An 18,758-nucleotide genomic window follows, 5' to 3' on the forward strand; every position below is an offset into this window, starting at 1 on the left:
GTCTTTCCAACTGAAGTTGTTCGTAATTTTAACACCCAGGTACTTAGTTGAATTGACAGCCTTGAGAATTGTACTATTTATCGAGTAATCGAATTCCAACGGATTTCTTTTGGAACTCATGTGGATCACCTCACACTTTTCGTTATTTAGCGTCAACTGCCACCTGCCACACCATACAGCAATCTTTTCTAAATCGCTTTGCGACTGATACTGGTCTTCGGATGACCTTACTAGACGGTAAATTACAGCATCATCTACGAACAACCTACGAGAACTGCTCAGATTGTCACCCAGGTCATTTATATAGATCAGGAACAGCAGAGGTCCCAGGACGCTTCCCTGGGGAACACCTGATATCACTTCAGTTTTACTCGATGATTTGCCGTCTATTACTTCTTGAGTACCGAGCGAAGTGGCGCAGTGGTTAGCACACTGGACTCGCATTCGGGAGGACGCGGTTCAATCCCGTCTCCGGCCATCCTCATTTAGGTTTTCCGTGATTTCCCTAAATCGCTTCAGGCAAATGCCGGGATGGTTCCTTTGAAAGGGCACGGCCGATTTCCTTCCCAATCCTTCCCTAACCCGAGCTTGCGCTCCGTCTCTAATGACCTCGTTGTCGACGGGACGTTAAACACTAACCACCACCACCACCACCACTTCTTGAGTACTGCTTGAGTGTTTGGGATTGGCACCAGTTCGGATTGAAAGAAGACGTTGAAGCAAGTCAGAGGCGGCCTGCTAGATTTATTACAGGTAGGTTCCAACAACGTGTAAATTATACGAAGATGCTTCGAGAACTCAAATTGGAATCCCTGAAGGGAAGGCGACGTTCTTTTCGAGAAACACTATTGAGAAAATTTAGAGAACCGGCATCTGAAGCTGACTGCTACACGATTCTACTGCCTCCAACATACTCAAAAAATGGTTCAAGTGGCTCTGAGCACTATGGGACCTAACGTCTAAGGTCATCAGTCACCTAGAACTTAAAACTACTTAAACCTAACTAACCTAAGTACGTCATACACATCCATGCCCGAGGCAGAATTCGAACGTGCTACCATAGCAGCAACGTGGTTCCGGACTGAAGCGCCTAGAACCGCTCGGCCACAACGGCCGGAGAGGCTTATTGACAGTCGTTTTTCCCTCGCTCTACTTTGCGAATGGAACAGGAAAGGAAATGACAAGTAGTGGTACAAGATACCCACTGCCACGCACCGTACGGTGCCTTGCGGAATATCTATGTAGATGTAGATGTAAACGAACTCTTGTATGCTCAGAAATTACGTAACGGAGGGCCACATGTTTGGGCTCTGTATATCTCCCCCGTCATACATAAATTTTATGTTTGACGTTACTTCGACGATTTGCGCGTCAATGACATGATTAGGAGAATATAAACACCCATTCACTGAGCGAAGAAAAATTTCAGACCCTGCCGGGAATCGAACCACGTACCCTGCGACCCGTGCACTACTAGATGTCGACACTACGAATAATATATTCCTTGGATCATAAGCCGCTCCGAGTTAATATCAGCAAAAGGAATTTTTCGAAATGCATACTAAGATCTAACCAGCACGTCAACGCGTTTTAGTCAATATTATTGAAGCTTGTTGGCTCTGAGCACTATGGGACTTAAGTTCTGAGGTCATCAGTCCCCTAGAACTTAGAACTACTTAAACCTAACTAACCTAAGGACATCACACACATCCATGCCCGAGGCAGGTTTCGAACCTACGGTCGCGCAGTTCCAGACTGTAGTGCCTTGAACCGCTCGGCCACTCAGGCCGGCTTGAAGCTTGCCTCTTAGGCAATATCGTCCGACAAACAACAACAATGCTCGCTAGTTTTTGAGTGAAGTGGCCGAGTGTCCCTAAAGTTACACAAACTAAATTGGAGGCTGGCGGTATACTCATCCAGTGGAATCAATGTAATCTTCCGTCCGTCACTCAACTTGTGCAGCAGGAACCTCTAGAATGGGTCTTCCATTTATCTCTTTGTGCATGACGCCCTCCACTATCGATCTCATAGCCCGTTCCCTAGTTCGTTCCAAGACCTGCCGTAGAAGCTAAACGCTTCCATATTGACGCTCATCTGAATTAGGCGCGAGAACAGATTTTTCCCCCCTTGAAAGCATTCATAAACCAGACATCAGCATATTATACGACTTATCTCTGCCATGACGACAGATTGGGTTACAGGAGGAATAATAATTTAATTTGCAGAGTACCTCTGCGTGCTCAAATCGTAGTGCGGCGGATTAAGGAGCTGCGTCCAGAATTTTCAGTGCAACGCAAAACGTCCGACCTTCTACTCCACCTTTTTAGGAGCAGTGGAAAATAAAAGGTGTCAAGTCAGAACACCCATCATGTATCACTGTTGTGTACATTCGTCAGATTTATTGACCGCTTCCGAGTCTTTCGGAAATAATTCTTTCCTCAAGGTGATTTAGTCAAACTAAAATGTAATAAGTTACGTTACTATTGTATGAGGCCCAAGGAGACCAATCCTCAGTTCTCTCTTAGATGAAGCAATTACTCGGAACATTCTCGACACATCCAAAGGTATTTAGAAAACCTATCTTCATCGGATTCCACCTTTCGAACGCAGTACAGTTCCTGGTGGAAGATGCCTTCACCGTCTGTGAAGACTTCGATCACGGTGGGAGATAATGTTGACGTAGTCCACAGCCGTCTCAGTACCTTCTGTTACTGCCAGACGTCCCAAGTATGCCCAGGCGAATGTGCCCCATAACATAATGCGGCCACGACTTGTCTGCGTCCGTTACACGGCTCATGCCCCTAGCAGCTATCATGGCATGTTTGGACATAACTATCTTCCCAGTGTAACAACAAACGTGGTTAAACCACAGATCCATGGTCCAGTCACGACGATCTCGTACCCACTGCAATCGTAACTGAGGACGTCGTTGGGTCAATATGGGATCTTGTATGGATGGACTGCTGCAGCGTCCCAAGTTCAACAATGTCCGCTCAACGGTGTGCTTCAAAAGGCCAACATTGCACCAACACTGTACTCTGCCGTCAGATTTGCCACAGATCGCCACCTATCCTGCTTTACAGAGTGACTAAGCTTCCACGTTCTGTGATGAGGTGTGGACCTCCAACAACTTCTCACCTACTTGTCGTTTCGCCGTCCTTCAGCCCCACTTTGCACGGATACTCACGACAGTAGCGTGTGAATGTCCGAAGAAGCCTAGCAGTTCCGACATGCCCGTTCCCAGTCGGTAGGCCATCACAATGTGCTCTTCGTCAGAGTCACGTCAGTAGCTTTCTCCATTTGTGAACTGTATCGACGCTAGAATGAGTTCCTACTCGTTTCTGCTCCGCTTATATACACGATCCAGCCACATTAATGTAACCACCACCTGCATTCGACGGCAACGTGCAATAACAACTCACAGACGCAGGTGGTAGCACCAGCGCTGGAGAGTATATAGGAAGCGTGTTTGGGATTGGGAGGGGGTGAGACGGAAAAAATTGCGGTCCTTGTCGTAATATGGAATCGGAGCGTTTTATCTGACATCCAGAACGGCATGATCGTCGGCTTTCTGGCCTAAGGTGTAATCATTTCTGAAACGGCTAAGTTTGTGAATTGTTTGCGTGCCGCCATGGTTAAAGTTGTAAGTAGGCTGTTTAGGTTTTTATGTTGCTAACGCCACGTAGCGCTCTATATGAAAATCACTGACTGTGCTGTGTGAAGTCTGTGGCTGCTGGCTATCTCTACAAGGGCTGCAGTGGTTCTGCACCTTTGATGACCCACCAATACCATACTCTCTACCAGAACTACAGTGGGTCTGCCCTGTAATGACCTACCTACCAATATTGTTCAAAACTTCGGCTGACTCTGCTGTGGGTTTGCTCTGTTGTGGTCCGTTACCTGTCTGCATTTCAAGAGTCATCATTGTCTTTCCGTTGGAAGGACAACACTACTTCTTCAAAATTGCATGGAAATCCACTACTTCTGTGTGCATTTTCTTTTACTGCTCAGACTTTCTGCATAAAATTGTAATTAATACTGTGATGAATGATCAGGACTGTCTTTATGGACTGTGAGAAAATCCTTGCTTTTGACCAACAGTGTATCAATAAGCGTGAGCATTTGATATTTTAGTTGTTGTAATTATGAAAAAAAAATTAAATCTGTATTGGCCACTGCCCAAAACAATTTGTAAAATTTTTTGTGCGGAGCGTGGGGGCTATGTTAGTGGGCTGTTTAGGTTTTTATGTTGGTAACGCCACGTAGCGCTCTATATGAAAAGTCTGTGGCTGGTTGGTATTATTGGAATAGTCGCTATTGTAGTGTTGGGCAGTTGGATGTGAACAGCGCGTAGCGTTGCGCAGTTGGACGTGAGGGGACATAGATGTGGGGAGAGAGATGGCGGAGTTTTGAGAGCGGATGAGCTGGACGTGTGTACATCAGAGAGTAAATTTGTAAGACTGGATGTCATGAACTGATATATATATATATATATATATATATATATATATATATATATATATATATATATATATATATATATATATAAAATGACTTTTGAACACTATTAAGGTAAATAAATTGTTTGTTCTCTATCAAAATCTCTCATTTGCTAACTATGCCTATCAGTAGTTAGTGCCTTCAGTAGTTAGAATTTTTTATTTAGGTGGCAGTATTGACGCTGGCTGTATTGCAGTAGTTCGAGTAACGAAGATTTTCGTGAGTTAAGTGATTCATGAAAGGTATAGGTTATTGTTAGTCAGGGCCATTCTTTTGTAGGGATTATTGAAAGTCAGACTGCGTTGCGCTAAAAATATTGTGTGTCAGTTTAGTGTTGATCAGAATAAGTAAAGAGAGTAATGTCTGAGTACGTTCAGTTTTGCTCAGCTGTTTGAAAATCAAATAACGCAGAGGTTTATCAGCACAGTAATTCATTAATTTTTCTAAGGGGATGTTTCAAAGTATACTGTGAATGCAAAAATGGCAATATCGAAACCTACCGCCGAGGCAACTGTGATGTACCACCGGCCATAGATGATAGGGTGGAATGCCGGCTACGGAGGTGTGGACGGGCGGGCGAATAGACGTGATACTGTTGAGCAAATGATGACCTAGATGAAAGAACGAGCTACCAAGGGGCTCTCATCAACGACCATTCAGCGAACGTTGCTGAGTATGGGCCTCTGCCAAAGGCGCCTGGTTCACGTACCCATACCGGCTGCTGTTCATCGGTGGGAAAGGTTGGAATTTGCACGCCAATACCACAATTTACGTCCACTGAGTGGCAACAGGGGGTATTTTGGATGACTCACGTTTTATACTCAATTGGACGGAAGGCCGTTGGCGTGTACCGCGTGAGGCATCTGAATACAAACACCCTCCAAGAATCATCGGAAGGTCCAGACCGGAGGACGGAGAGTTATGGTCTGGGAAATGTTGTAGCGGCATTCCCTGGATGATTCTTGAAGTCACAGTGGATCGAGACATGTATGCATCTATCCTTGGGGACTAAGTCCACCCCTACATGCAGTTTGTGTTTCCCCTGCACGATGGCCTCTGCCAGCAAGACAGTGTCACACAGCAAGCAGTGTGAGTACGTGGTTTGAAGAGCATCATGATGAATTTATCTCATTACCCTGGTCACCAAACTCCTCGAATTTAATACCAATCGAGGAATCTGTGGCCTCCCTCAATCAGGCTGTTCGCTCCAGGGATCTTCAACCGAGATGGCTAGTGCAGCTTCACATGCATCTGGAGTGGGCATGACTCCTCATCCCTGTCGGCAGCTTCCGGAACCTCATTGACTCTTTTCCTGTACGTTTCGCATCGCAGAAGGGTTTATTCAGGCTTTTGAAAAGTGGTCGCATTTGTGGATGGACAGCTTAGTTTCCCTAATGAGTCACTTGCCCGCAACGCGACTAGGCGGCATCTTATCTCGAGGTGGGGGGAGGTCGCAAGGTGTTAGCTCATTAGTGTATTCCTAATGAAAGCTGCATCTTTGGTTATTGCAGCAAATCGTCGGCCGACACGACATTGATCGACGCTATCAAAGTGAATACCAGATCCATTCTCGGACGTTTCCGACTGCTGAGTCAGCAGAAGTAAGTCTCCGCGGTCAGCCGCTTGTAGTGCGTCTTCCTATGCAGGTGAACGTTATTGCATCGTTCTGTCTGGCCATGCCATTGAGGCAGGCGTGAGCCTCATCTGAATTTCCAGACGATGTTACAGGCTGAATTGGATCTGGGAGACTCTTTCGATGCCCTTACCGGGATCATCCCGATAGCCGGACAGCGTAGCTCAGGAATTCTTTCACTACTTTTGGTAGTCAAAGCGTTTCCTGTGCCGCCACGAAAATTTTTATGGTTGCTGTTTCCCCAAATATGATCACGAACATTGGTCTCAAGTGATTTAGGGAAACTATGGAAACTCGAAATCTGAGACTGCTAGATGGACATTTCAACGGAGGTTTTCTCGCTCACGTATCCAGTTTTCTATTACTGCTTGATGTCTTTCGGTAATTATTTTTGCCTTAAAGCGAGGACATTTGCAGATGAAACTATTAACCTCTGAATTTTTTTCTACAGTTAGCGAGGAAATTATTTAATTTGCGATCCAGGGGCCAGGAAGCTACAAACTTAATACGACCATAATTCAGATGTGTCCGTACATGCACCCCAGAAAATAACGAAAGACAATGGACAGTAGGAGTGTGACAGTGTCCGTCTTCGAAATCTTGGTTGTGGTGACAGACTGAATTGCGGGGTAGCCTGGGGTCTAGATTAGTCTGGTTGGAGCTAGAAAGGTAACGAATGTGAATAAAAGTGAAAGTTGCGGTAACGGATTGACCTGTACCGTAACGGAAGTCTATTTTCATGTCATATGTAACGCATTTTAAGTTGTAAATAAATGAAACTGCAAGTAAAATTCAGACAAAGCTCTTCTACATATTAAGAAATTCTTCGGTGAGTATTTTGGTGTACATTACGAACACAAATCGTACATCGAGCATGAAACATGCAAGGGGAAAGGCACTACGTAGCTCTTCTCCAGTAAATCGATCCGTATCTACTTCTATACTCTAAATACCACAGTGACAGTATGAAGTACATGGGAGAGGATACTTAACACAGTACCAGTTAATAGGGCTTCTTCTCGTTCCTTTAAAGTACGGAGTGCTGGAAGATTGACGGCCTCAACACCTCCCTGCGCGCTGTACTTAGTGTAATCACGATTCTCCCGGGAGAGATGAGTAGGGAGTTGTGTATTCTTATATTCTTCACCTAAAACTGGTTCTTGAAACTTCGTACGCAAGCTTTCGCGGGATAGTCTGTCCGCAAGCATCTGCCGGTTCAAATTTTCCAGTGTCTCTGTGGCACCGTCTCATGAGCTGAAAAAACTTGTGAGCATCTGTGCAGTCCTCCTTTGTATACCTTCAGTACCCACTTTTAATACTATTTGCTACGGGCCACAAGTACCTGAGAAATATTATAGGAAAGGTCGCACGAGTCTTTTGTAAGCAATCCCCATTGCAGACTGACCGCATTTTCGCAGTATCCCACCTGGAATACGATGAGCGTATGTGACCGTTCCATTTCGTTGCTACAAATTGATACTGCTACATTTTTCTTATTCCGGTTTAGCTTATTTCTACTGTTTTAATTCCACAGTTACACAGTTCTAAACATTTAAATCAACCTGCCACTTTGTGTACTTCTTTAAATATGACCAACATCTGGCTGAATATTTTGAAACCTATTTTAAGACAACAACTCATTATATAAACGTGCAGCATCTGCGAAAATCTGAAGTTGTTATTAACACTTTTAGCCGGGTCATTAACATACATCAGTATACATCATGAACGGAAAGGATCCCAACACAGTTCTCTGGGACAAGTCTTGAAGTCACCTATAAATATCTCGATGACTTTCCATCCTACTAAAGAATCATTAGCCCAGTCACAAATTTCGCTTATAAACCCATAGGATCGTTATATATATATATATATATATATATATATATATATATATATATATATATATATATATATATCCAACTGCTCTCAACATAATGTCAATGTCGTGTCACACCTTGTCGCAATGTCACATCAACATCATGTTGTCTTGCATTGTGCCACGCCATGTCACACAACGGCGCATCACATCACATCATGTTGTGCTGCTCTAGCTAATCACAAGTAAATCGTCAAATTCTAGACATTGAATAACATGACTTAACATAATTAAAATTAATTTGCAGTTATCAAATAGTACCCCTGTATCCTCTAACTACGGTGCACAACACGAGAGTAAGTTCACCCACTCAAGTTCAGTTGTTAAATCAGCAGAAGCAGGAGGGAGGGGATACTTGAATCCCCCTAGGTGACTTTGAACACTTTCCAGTAGTCCTCTAGGAGATGGGCTTTGGGGTATGTGGCCTTGCAAATATCTGGCACAAGTGTATATGTAACCTGCCACCAGGAATCTTATTCAGTGACTTTCAGATATGATAATTATCTGGACCAGAAAGGACTCTTCTTATCTGATAGAGAACACTTGTCCTATCCACGCACCTTAGGCAAGTGCCCTATACAGAGTGTTACAAAAAGATACGGACAAACTTTCAGGAAACATTCCTCACACACAAATAAAGAAAAGATGTTATGTGGACATGTGTCCGGAAACGCTTAATTTCCATTTTAGAGCTCATTTTAGTTTCGTCAGTATATACTGCTCAATGGAGCACGTTATCATGATTTCATACGGGATACTCTACCTGTGCTGCTAGAACATGTGCCTTTACAAGTGCGACACAACATGTGGTTCATGCACGATGGAGCTCCTGCACATTTCAGTCCAAGTGTTCGTATGCTTCTCAACAACAGATACGGTGACCGATGGATTAGTAGAGGCGGAGCAATTCTATGCCCTCCACGCTCTCCTGACCTCAACCCTCTTGACTTTCAATTATGGGGGTATTTGAAAGCACTTGTCTACGCAATCCCGGTACCAAATGTAGAGACTCTTCGTGCTCGTATTGTGGACGGCTGTGATACAACACGCCATTCTCCAGGGCTGCATCAGCGCATCAGGGATTCCATGCGACGGAGGGTTGATGCATGTATCCTCGCTAACGGAGGACATTTTGAACATTTCCTGTAACAGATGTTTGAAGTCACGCTGGTACGTTCTGTTACTGTGTGTTTCCATTCTAGGATTAATGTGATTTGAAAGGAAGTAACAAAATGTGCTCTAACATGGAAAGTAAGCGTTTCCGGACACATGTCCACATAACATATTTTCTTTCTTTGTGTGTGAGGAATGTTTCCTGAAAGTTTGGCCGTACCTTTTTGTAACACCCTGTTTACAGCGTCAGGATGTAACTCAATACTAGTCACATGATATAAAATTGGTGAGAAACCCCTAAATCAGTGGGAGCACATTAAATGGTGGGAAATCCGTCCTCCAGGACCAATAGCATTCAGGCTGCCCCTCCCCCTTATCATCCTTTGTAGCTAGTTCAGTTGCGTAGGAACCATGCGGAGAGGTTCAGGTTTGTTATAAATAAATGATTAGTAACAATAATTCTATGAAATTTACGATCTCAGATGGAAATCCAGTTCTAAGCAAAGAAGGGCAAGGAGAAAGGTGGAAGGTGTCTATAGACGGTCTATACAAGGGCGATGTACTTGAGGACAGTAGTATGGAAACGGAAGAGGATGTAGATGAAGATGAAACGGGAGATATAATACTGCATGAAGAGTTTGACAGAGCACTGAAAGACCTGAATCGAAACAAGGCCCCCGGAGTAGACAACATTCCATTATAACTCCTGACAGAATTGGGAGAGCCAGTCCTGACAAAACTCTACCATCTGGTGAGCAAGATGTATGAGACACGCGAAATACCCTTAGATTTCAAGAAGAATATAATAATTCCAATCCCAAAGAAAGCAGGTGTTGGCAGACGTGAAAATTACCGAACTATCAGTTTAATAAGTCATAGCTGCAAAATACTAACACGAATTCTTTACAGACGAAAGGAAAAACTGGTAGAAGCCGACCTAGGGGAAGATCAGATTGGATTCCGTGGAAACGTTGGAAGACGTGAGGCAAAACTGACTCTACGACTTACCTTACAAGAAAGATCAAGAAAAGGCAAACCTATGTTTCTAGCATATGTAGACTTAGAGAAAGCTTTTGACAATGTTGACTGGACTACTCTCTTTCAAATTCTGAAGATGACAGGGGTAAAATGTAGAGAGCGAAAGGCTATTTAGAATTTGTACAGAAAGCAGATGGCAGTTATAAGAGTCTAGGGGCATGAAAGGGATGCAGTGGCTGGGAAGAGAGTGAGACAGGTTTGTAGCCTCTCCCCGATGTTATTCAATCTGTATATTCAGCAAGCAGTAAAGGAAACAAACGAAAAATTAGGAGTAGGAATTAAAATCCATGGAGAAGAAATAAAAGCTTTGAAGTTCGCCGACGACATTGTAATTCTATCGGAGACAGCAAAGGACCTGGGAGAGCAGTTGAACGGAATGGACAACGTCTTGAAAGGAGGATATAAGATGTACATCAACAAAAGCAAAACGAGGATAATGGAATGTAGTCGAATTAAACCGGGTGAAGCTGAGGGAATTAGATTAGGAAATGAGACGCTTCAAGTAGTAAATGAGTTTTGCTATTTGGGGAGCAAAATAACTGATGATGGTCGAAGTAGAGAGGATATAAAATGTAGACTGGCAATGGCAAGGAAAGCGTTTCTGAAGAAGAGAAATTTGTTAACATCGAGCATAGATTTAAGTGTCAGGAAGTCGTTTTTGAAAGTATTTGTAAGGAGTGTAGCCATGTATGGAAGCGAAACATGGACGATAAACAGTGTAGACAAGAAGAGAATAGAACCTTTTGAAACGTGGTGCTACAGAAGAATGCTAAAGATTGGATGGGTAGATCACATAACTAATGAGAAGGTTCTGAATAGAATTGGGGAGAAGAGAAGTTTGTGGCACATCGTGAGTAGAAGAAGGAATCAGTTGGTAGGACATGTTCTGAGGCATCAAGGGATCACTAATTTAGTACTGGAGGGCAGCATGGAGGGTAAAAATTGTAGAGGGGGAGATGAGTACACGAAGCAGATTCAGAAGGATGTAGGTTGCAGTAGGTACTGGGAGATGAAGAAGCTTGCACAGGATAGAGTAGCATCGAGAGCTGCATCAAACCAGTCTCTGAACTGAAGACCACAACAACAACAAATTCTATAGTGAAAGAGTCTGGAAATGATAATAATGACGTAAGAAATTAGCTAATGGTATGTAATTAACATGTTTATTATTAACAATTTTTATGGTTTTATTTGCAAAGACGTTTGTTGCTGTTGACACTGACAGACTGATTTTGTTGACAAAGATTTTTTCCTGACATACATTAACTTGCAAAGCTAATTTTTTCACAGACTTTTTGTTGTTGTATTTACGCAACAATTTTTTTGTACATATGTACATTAGTTTTATAGATGGAGAAGTTTTTTCTGATGACTTACGATAATCAGGCACATTTATTTACACTAAAGCTAGTACAGAGCAGGAAAATTTAAATACTACGTTTCTCTTTTTGTTTCCTTATACACTTGTTATTATTTTATACATTATTTACATTTTCTTTCTCACCATTCAGTATACACCATCTACATTTTCTGTCGGATAATTCTGTATTTACATTTTAATAGATGCTCACACACACACACACACACACACACACACACACACACACACACACTGAAGTGACAAAAGTCATGAGACACCACTTAATACTGTTTCGCACCTCCTCTTATCCGGCGTAGTGCAGCAAATTGATGCGGCCTACGGAAGCGTTACCGGTGGAGGATTTTGCGTACAAACTGACCTGTCGCTTGTGTCCCACACTTGTTCGGTGAGGTTCAGTCGGGTTCTCCTGTAGTTCATTCCATCGTTGTTTGGGAACCTAAAGTCCATGAATGGCTGCTGATGGTCTCCAATTAGCCGAATATAACCATTTCCAGTAAATGGTCGGTTCGGTTAGACCCGAGGAGCCGCGCCGGATTATCCGAGCGGTCTAGGGCGCTGCAGTCATGGACTGTGCGGCTGGTCACAGCGGAGGTTCGAGTCCTCCCTCGGGCATGGTTGTGTGTGTTTGTCAGGATAAATTAGGTTAAGTAGTGTGTAAGCTTAGGGACTGATGACCTTAGCAGTTAAGTCGCATAAGATTTCACACACATTTGAATTATTTTGGACCAGAGGACCCAGTCCAGTACATGTAAACACAGCCAACATTATTATGGGGCCACCACCAGCTTGCACAATGCGTTGTTGACAACCTGGGTCCATGGCTTTGTGGAGTCTTTGCCACACTCGAACCCCTAGCATCAGCTCTTACCAATTTAAATCGGGACTCGTATGACCAGACCACGGTTCTCCAGTCGTCTAGGCTCCAACCGATATGGTCACGTAGGAGAGGCGGTGCAGGCGGTCGTGCTGCGACCAAAAGCACTCGCGTCGGTCCGCTGTCATACCTATTAACGCCAGACTTCGTCTCACAGCCATAAGGGATACGTTCGTTGCAAGTCCCGCATTGATTTCTACGTTTATTTCACACAGTGCTGCTTGTCTGTTAACAATGCCAATTCTACCCAAACACTGTCGCTTTCGGTCGTCAGGGCAGTCGGTCATTGCGTTGTCCGTGGTGAGAGGTATGCCGGGAATTTGGTATTCTCGGAATATTGAATTCTCTAACTATTTCAGAAATGGAATGACCCATGGATGTAACTCCAAATACCATTTCACGTTCGAAGTCTCTTAATTACCGCCCTGCGACCATGATGACGTCGGAAACCATTTTACATGAATCACCTGAATACAAATGACATCTCCGCCGGTGCACTCCCCTTTTCTGTTTTGGATACGCGATGCTACTGCCATCAGTATACAAGTATAAGCCCAAACCCATGACTTTAGTCAATTCGGTGTAGTGCATACTCTCTCTCTCTTTCGTACACATATACACACAATTACGGCAACCGTTTCATCTGTGTAGGTGGAACTAGCATTCTTCCATACTCACAGTATTGATGGAGTGATTAAATGTGTGATTGTGTATCTATTTGTAAGCAGTTGGTGCCTGTGCGAGTGTGTGCGAAATAACTGGATGAACTGCTTGTCTCAGCTGTGTGTGTGTGTGTGTTTGTCTGAGTGTGATTGTGTTTGATTGCACACTGTGTATCTGTATACATATAGTGTGCAAACTACGTGTGCTTCTAATATTTGTGCATATACTTGTGTGTGTGTGTGCGGCAGTGCTAGTCCTCATTTCCTATAAACCAGGTGTCTCTCCTAATTGTCATCAGGTGCATTTTTTCTCTGCTGTTTCAGCAGAGAGCTTTAATTTATTTCTAGCAACATATGGCTGGACTCAGCCCAAACAAATACTAGTCAGCTCGTCTTTCATGCTATGCCTAGTGCCGATGAATGCTCGGTTTGTTCGCCACTAAAAAGGAAGTGATTTTTAAAGTGAATTTTTACGTAACCGTTCGATAGAGTGCTCCCGTGCATTATTCGTTTTATTGATGTGTATTAACAAGACTAGTAGCGCATAAAGAATAATCGCTACTCCGGCAGTGACTGAGCAGAGGTGTATGGCAGTAGCAGGCAGTGTGCGCCAGCATGGTGCTGTTGTTGTTGGAGTACTGGTTGTTCTTTTACTATTACTGTTCATATATATCAATAAAACGAATACCGTACTAGACTAATTTGGGACAGCTCTATCCAATGTTGTTGTTGTTGTTGTTGTGGTCTTCAGTCCAGAGAGTGGTATGACGCAGCTGTCCATGTTGCTCTATCCTCTTCTTCTCCGAATAACTATTGCAAGCTACATCCTTCTCAATCTGCTTAGTGTATTCATCTCTTGATCTCCATCTACGATTTTTACCCTCAACAATGCTCTCCAGTACGAAATTGGGGATCCCTTGATGCCTCAGAACATGTCCTACCAATCGATCCCTTCTTCTAGTCAAGTGGTGTCACAAATTTCTCTTCTCCCCAATCCTATTCAATACCTCTTCGTTAGTTATGTGATCTACTCATCTAATCTTCAGGATTCTTCTCTAGCACCACATTTCGAAATCTTCTATTCTCTTCTTGTCTAAACTATATGTCCTCCACGTTTCACTTCCATACATGGCTACACTCCATACAAATACTTTCAGAAACGACTTCCTGACACTTAAATCTATACTCGATGTTAACAAATTTCTCTTCTTCAGAAATGCTTTCCTTGCCATTGCCAGTCTACATTTTATATCCTCACTACTTCGACCATCATCAGTTATTTTGCTCCCCAAATAGCAAAACTCATTTACTACTTGAAGCGTCTCATTTCCTAATCTAATTCTCTCAGCATCACCCTATTTAATTCGACTACATTCCATAATTCTCGTTTTGCTTTTATTGATGTTCATCTTATAACGTCCTTTCAAGACACTGTCGATTCCGTTCACCTGCTATTCCATGCTCTTTGCTGTCTCTGACAGAATTACAATGTCATCGGCAAACCTCAAAGTTTTTATTTCTTATCCATGGATTTTAATTCCTACTCGTAATATTTCTTTTATTTCCTTCACTACTTGTTCAATATACAGATTGAATAACATCGGGGTAGGCTACAACTCTGTGTCACTCCCTTCTCAATCACTGCATCCCTTTCATGCCCCTCGACTCTTATAACTGCCATCTGGTTTCTATATAAATTGTAAATAGCTATCGCTCCCTGTATTTTACACCTGTCACCTTCAGGATATGGAACAGAATATTCCAGTCAACGTTGTCAACAAATTTTTTTAAGTCAACAAATGCTAGAAACGTAGGTTTGCCTTTCCTTACCCTATCTTCTAAGATAAGTCACAGGGTCAGTACTGCGTGTTCCAACATTAAATCAAAACTGATCTTCCATGAGGTCGGCTTCTGCCAATTTTTCCATTCGTTTGTAAGGAATTCGTGTTAGCATTTTTCAACCGTGACTTATTATACTGATAGTTTGGTAATTTTCACACCTGTCAACGCCTGCTTTCTTTGGGATTGGAATTACTATATTCCTCTTGAAGTCTGAAGCATTTCGCCTGTATCATACAGCTTGCTCACCAGATGTAAGAGTTTTGTCATGGCTGCCTCTCCCAAGGCTATCAGCAGCTCTAATGGAATATTGTCTACTCTCGGTGCGTTGTTTCGACTTAGGTCTGTCAGTGCACTGTCAAATTCTTCGCGCAGTATCACATCTCCCATTTCATCTTCATCTGTGTCCTCTTCCATTGCTATAATATTGTCCTCAAATATATCGCCCTTGTGTAGACCCTCTATATACTCCTTCCACGTTTCTGATTTCCCTTCTTTGCTTAGGACTGGTTTTCCATCTGAGCTTTTGATACTAATACAGGTTGTTTTCTTTCCTCCAAAGGTTTACTGTAGGCTGTATCTATCTTATCCCTCGTGATATGTACTTCTACATCCTTACACTTGTCCTCTAGCCGTCCCTGTTAGCTATTTTGCACTTCCTACCGATCTCATTTATGTGACGTTTGTATTCCTTTTCGCCTGCTTCATTTATTGCATTTTTATATACTTTCATCAGTTAAATTCAATATCTCTTCTGTTAGCTAAGGATTTCTACTAGCTCTCGTCTTTTTACCTACTGCCTTCACTATTTCATCGCTCAAAGCTAACCATTCTTCTTTTATTGTATTTCTTTCCCCTGTTCTTGTCAACCTGCCTGCAATGCTCTCTCTGAAACTCTCTACAACCTCTGGTTCTTTCAGTTTATCCAGGTCCCATCTTCTTAAATTTCTTCTTTTCTGCAGTTTCTTCAGTTTTAATGTACAGTTCATAACTAATAAATAGTGGGCAGAGTCCACATCTGCCCCTGGATATATGTTACAATTTAAAACCTGGTTCCTAAATCTCTGTCTTACCATTATATAATATATGTGAAACATTCCAGTGTCTCCAGGCATCTTCCAGTATACACCCTTCTTTCATGATTCTTAAAGCATTTTAGCTATGATTAAATTATGCTCTGTGCAAAATTCTTCCAGGCGGCTTCCTCTTCCATTCCCTACCCCGAGTCCTTATTCACCTGCTAGTTTTCTTTGTCTCTAGTATCGAATTCCAGTTTCCCACGACTATTATATTTTCGTCTCCCTTAACTATCTGAATAATTTCTTTTATCGCATCATAATTTTCTTCAATCTCTTCATCATCTGCGGAGCTAGTCGTCACATAAACTTATACTATTGTGGTAGGCGGGTGTTTTGTGTCTATATTGGCAACAATAATGCGTTCAGTATGCTGTTCGTAGTAGCTTATCCACGTTCCTTTTTTTTCTGCATTAAACCTACTCCTGCATTAACGTTATTTAATTTTGTATTGATAATCCTGTCTTCACCTGAGCAGAAGTATTGTTCCTACTGCCACCGAATTTCACTAATTCCCACTATATCTAACTTTAAACTATCCATTTCCCTTTTTAAATTTTCTAACCTACCCAACCGATAAAGGGATCTCACATTCCACTCTCCGATTCACAGAATGTCAATCTTGTTTCTCCTGATAACGGCGTCCTCCTGAGTAGTCCCCAACCGCGCAGTTGAGCGCCCCACAAACCAAACATCATCATCATCTATCGAATAGTAACGTTAAATTCCACACTAAAAAGAATTTTTTTGGTAACTGGAAATGAACCAGACGCTTTCTATCTCGTATGGACGTCGTAAAAAGGCCATGGTGAAAAGTATTTGTTAGAATTGACTCCAACTGTACATTTCAAAAAAGGAAAATCCAAATATCTGCTGAAACATTACTGAAAATGCGCCTGACGGCTCTTATAAGAGACTACCTGCATTTCGTAAATAGAAAAGAAGGATCAGAAAGAAATCATTAAATCTTAAATGCAATATATAGAATAATCAGTAACAGAACGTAAATATTGCGTATAGAACGATCAGAAGGAAAATGATTAAAATATAGCCCAGAGGCGGAGACAGGGCCCGGATGACCTTGATTACAACTAGCATAAATGTGTAAGCTGATACTGGATTCCTTATTGGTAACCTTCAGATAAGAGCGTTATCTTGACTACATAGAGACTTGCATAACTACTGTAATAGATCATTCTGACTCAGATAATGATTTTACATAAAGGTCACTGAAAGGACTTAAAGTGTAAGTTTACACACTTGTGCTGGTTATACTGAAAGTCACTCACATTATCCGACCCGCCCGCCCCCTCCCTCCCTCCTCCTCTCCTCCCAGAAAATCACCAGGAGTTGATCAAGGTCACCCAGGAGAAAATCCACCTCTTCCCTTCGTACCTCGTCCCCGTGGAGTAATTTGATTTAAACATCTCCCTCTCCCCTCCTGCTTTTATAACTAGAGCATTTGAGAGGGTGGGTTCATTCTGCAGGTGTGCGCCATAGGGAGAGGATCACAATGTGGCTATTTGTTAATAACAAAGTAATTATGTTGTAATTACATTAAGCCATAATACTCGAGTTCTAGAGTGTGAATATTTGTTAACAACAAACTAAATTTAATATTAAGTGATTTTCGTCATTAGAGGTACCAGCAGACACAAGACGTAGGCAGATATGAAAGTATTCTCTTTTTTCAACATTTTTCGTGATTTTCCATATTTTGCACAATTTTACAATTTTTTTCACAATTCCTATTCTTTATTGTATTTTTACACAGTTTTACTTATTTTATCCAACTAACCCAGTTTCTTTGCAATCATCTCGATGTCATATAACCGTGTAGGTGCTTGAATCTCTTGGGTCGGGTGGGGGGGGGGGGGGATGGAGGGAAGAGAATGAAGTGGGGTTCCCCTGAACGACCTTGATCAATTGCTAGTGATATCCCAAGGGGGAGGTGAATGGAGAGAGGTGACCTTGAATGTAACTAGCAAAAGCATGTAATCTGACACCGGAAGTCCTTATCAGTACTTTGAGGTAATATTGTTATCTGGGCCAGAAAGAATCGTGCTTGCCTACTGGTGTGAACTGTGGTTTTTCCATCTACTGGGCACAGCTAGTTGTTCTACCTTCTTCGGTAGATTATAGTTAAAGGGGACCTAACTCAGCCACAGATTCTTTGTAGAATGAAGGTGGTATTCCTTTGGGGACTGGAGATTTGTTCATTTTTTGCGAATTCATCTGTTTTTCGACGTCACTGCCACTAGCTCTACATTACATTTTAGAAAAAACTAAGCGCTCAGAAGAGGCATCACGATACTGTCGCAAGGGGGGAAAAACATAACGTCCGTGAAGTATCGTTATCCCCTACTTTCTTTAATTGCTGCCAGCCGTGATCTGAAGTCATACCCGACGGGTTCCCCCACTGCGACAGCAGGATTAACGCCGAAGTGTGCCTCTAAAACACTGAAAAGCTCTTCCCAGATCTTTACCACATTCGCCGACGATGATCATTTGGGTTAGCAGAAACCCGTTTCCTCGCTGAGCACAATAGGACACCATTTATCAGAAGTCTATGTTTCCCAATCACGGCATTTTCTCAAGCGGGATAGCTTGATGACGGCCTCTGTATGGGACGATAATGGCCTAGTTCAACTACTGCTAGTCCCACATCAATGGTGCAGGATGACAGACAACGTTGCAGTGACGCTGTTAATCGTTCTCAGACGGCAGATGCAGGTATGAAGGCGTAACGATGCACTTGCAGCT

The sequence above is a fragment of the Schistocerca gregaria genome, chromosome 1 (genome assembly GCF_023897955.1).
Source record: "Schistocerca gregaria isolate iqSchGreg1 chromosome 1, iqSchGreg1.2, whole genome shotgun sequence".
Classification (NCBI taxonomy): Eukaryota; Metazoa; Arthropoda; class Insecta; order Orthoptera; family Acrididae; genus Schistocerca; species Schistocerca gregaria.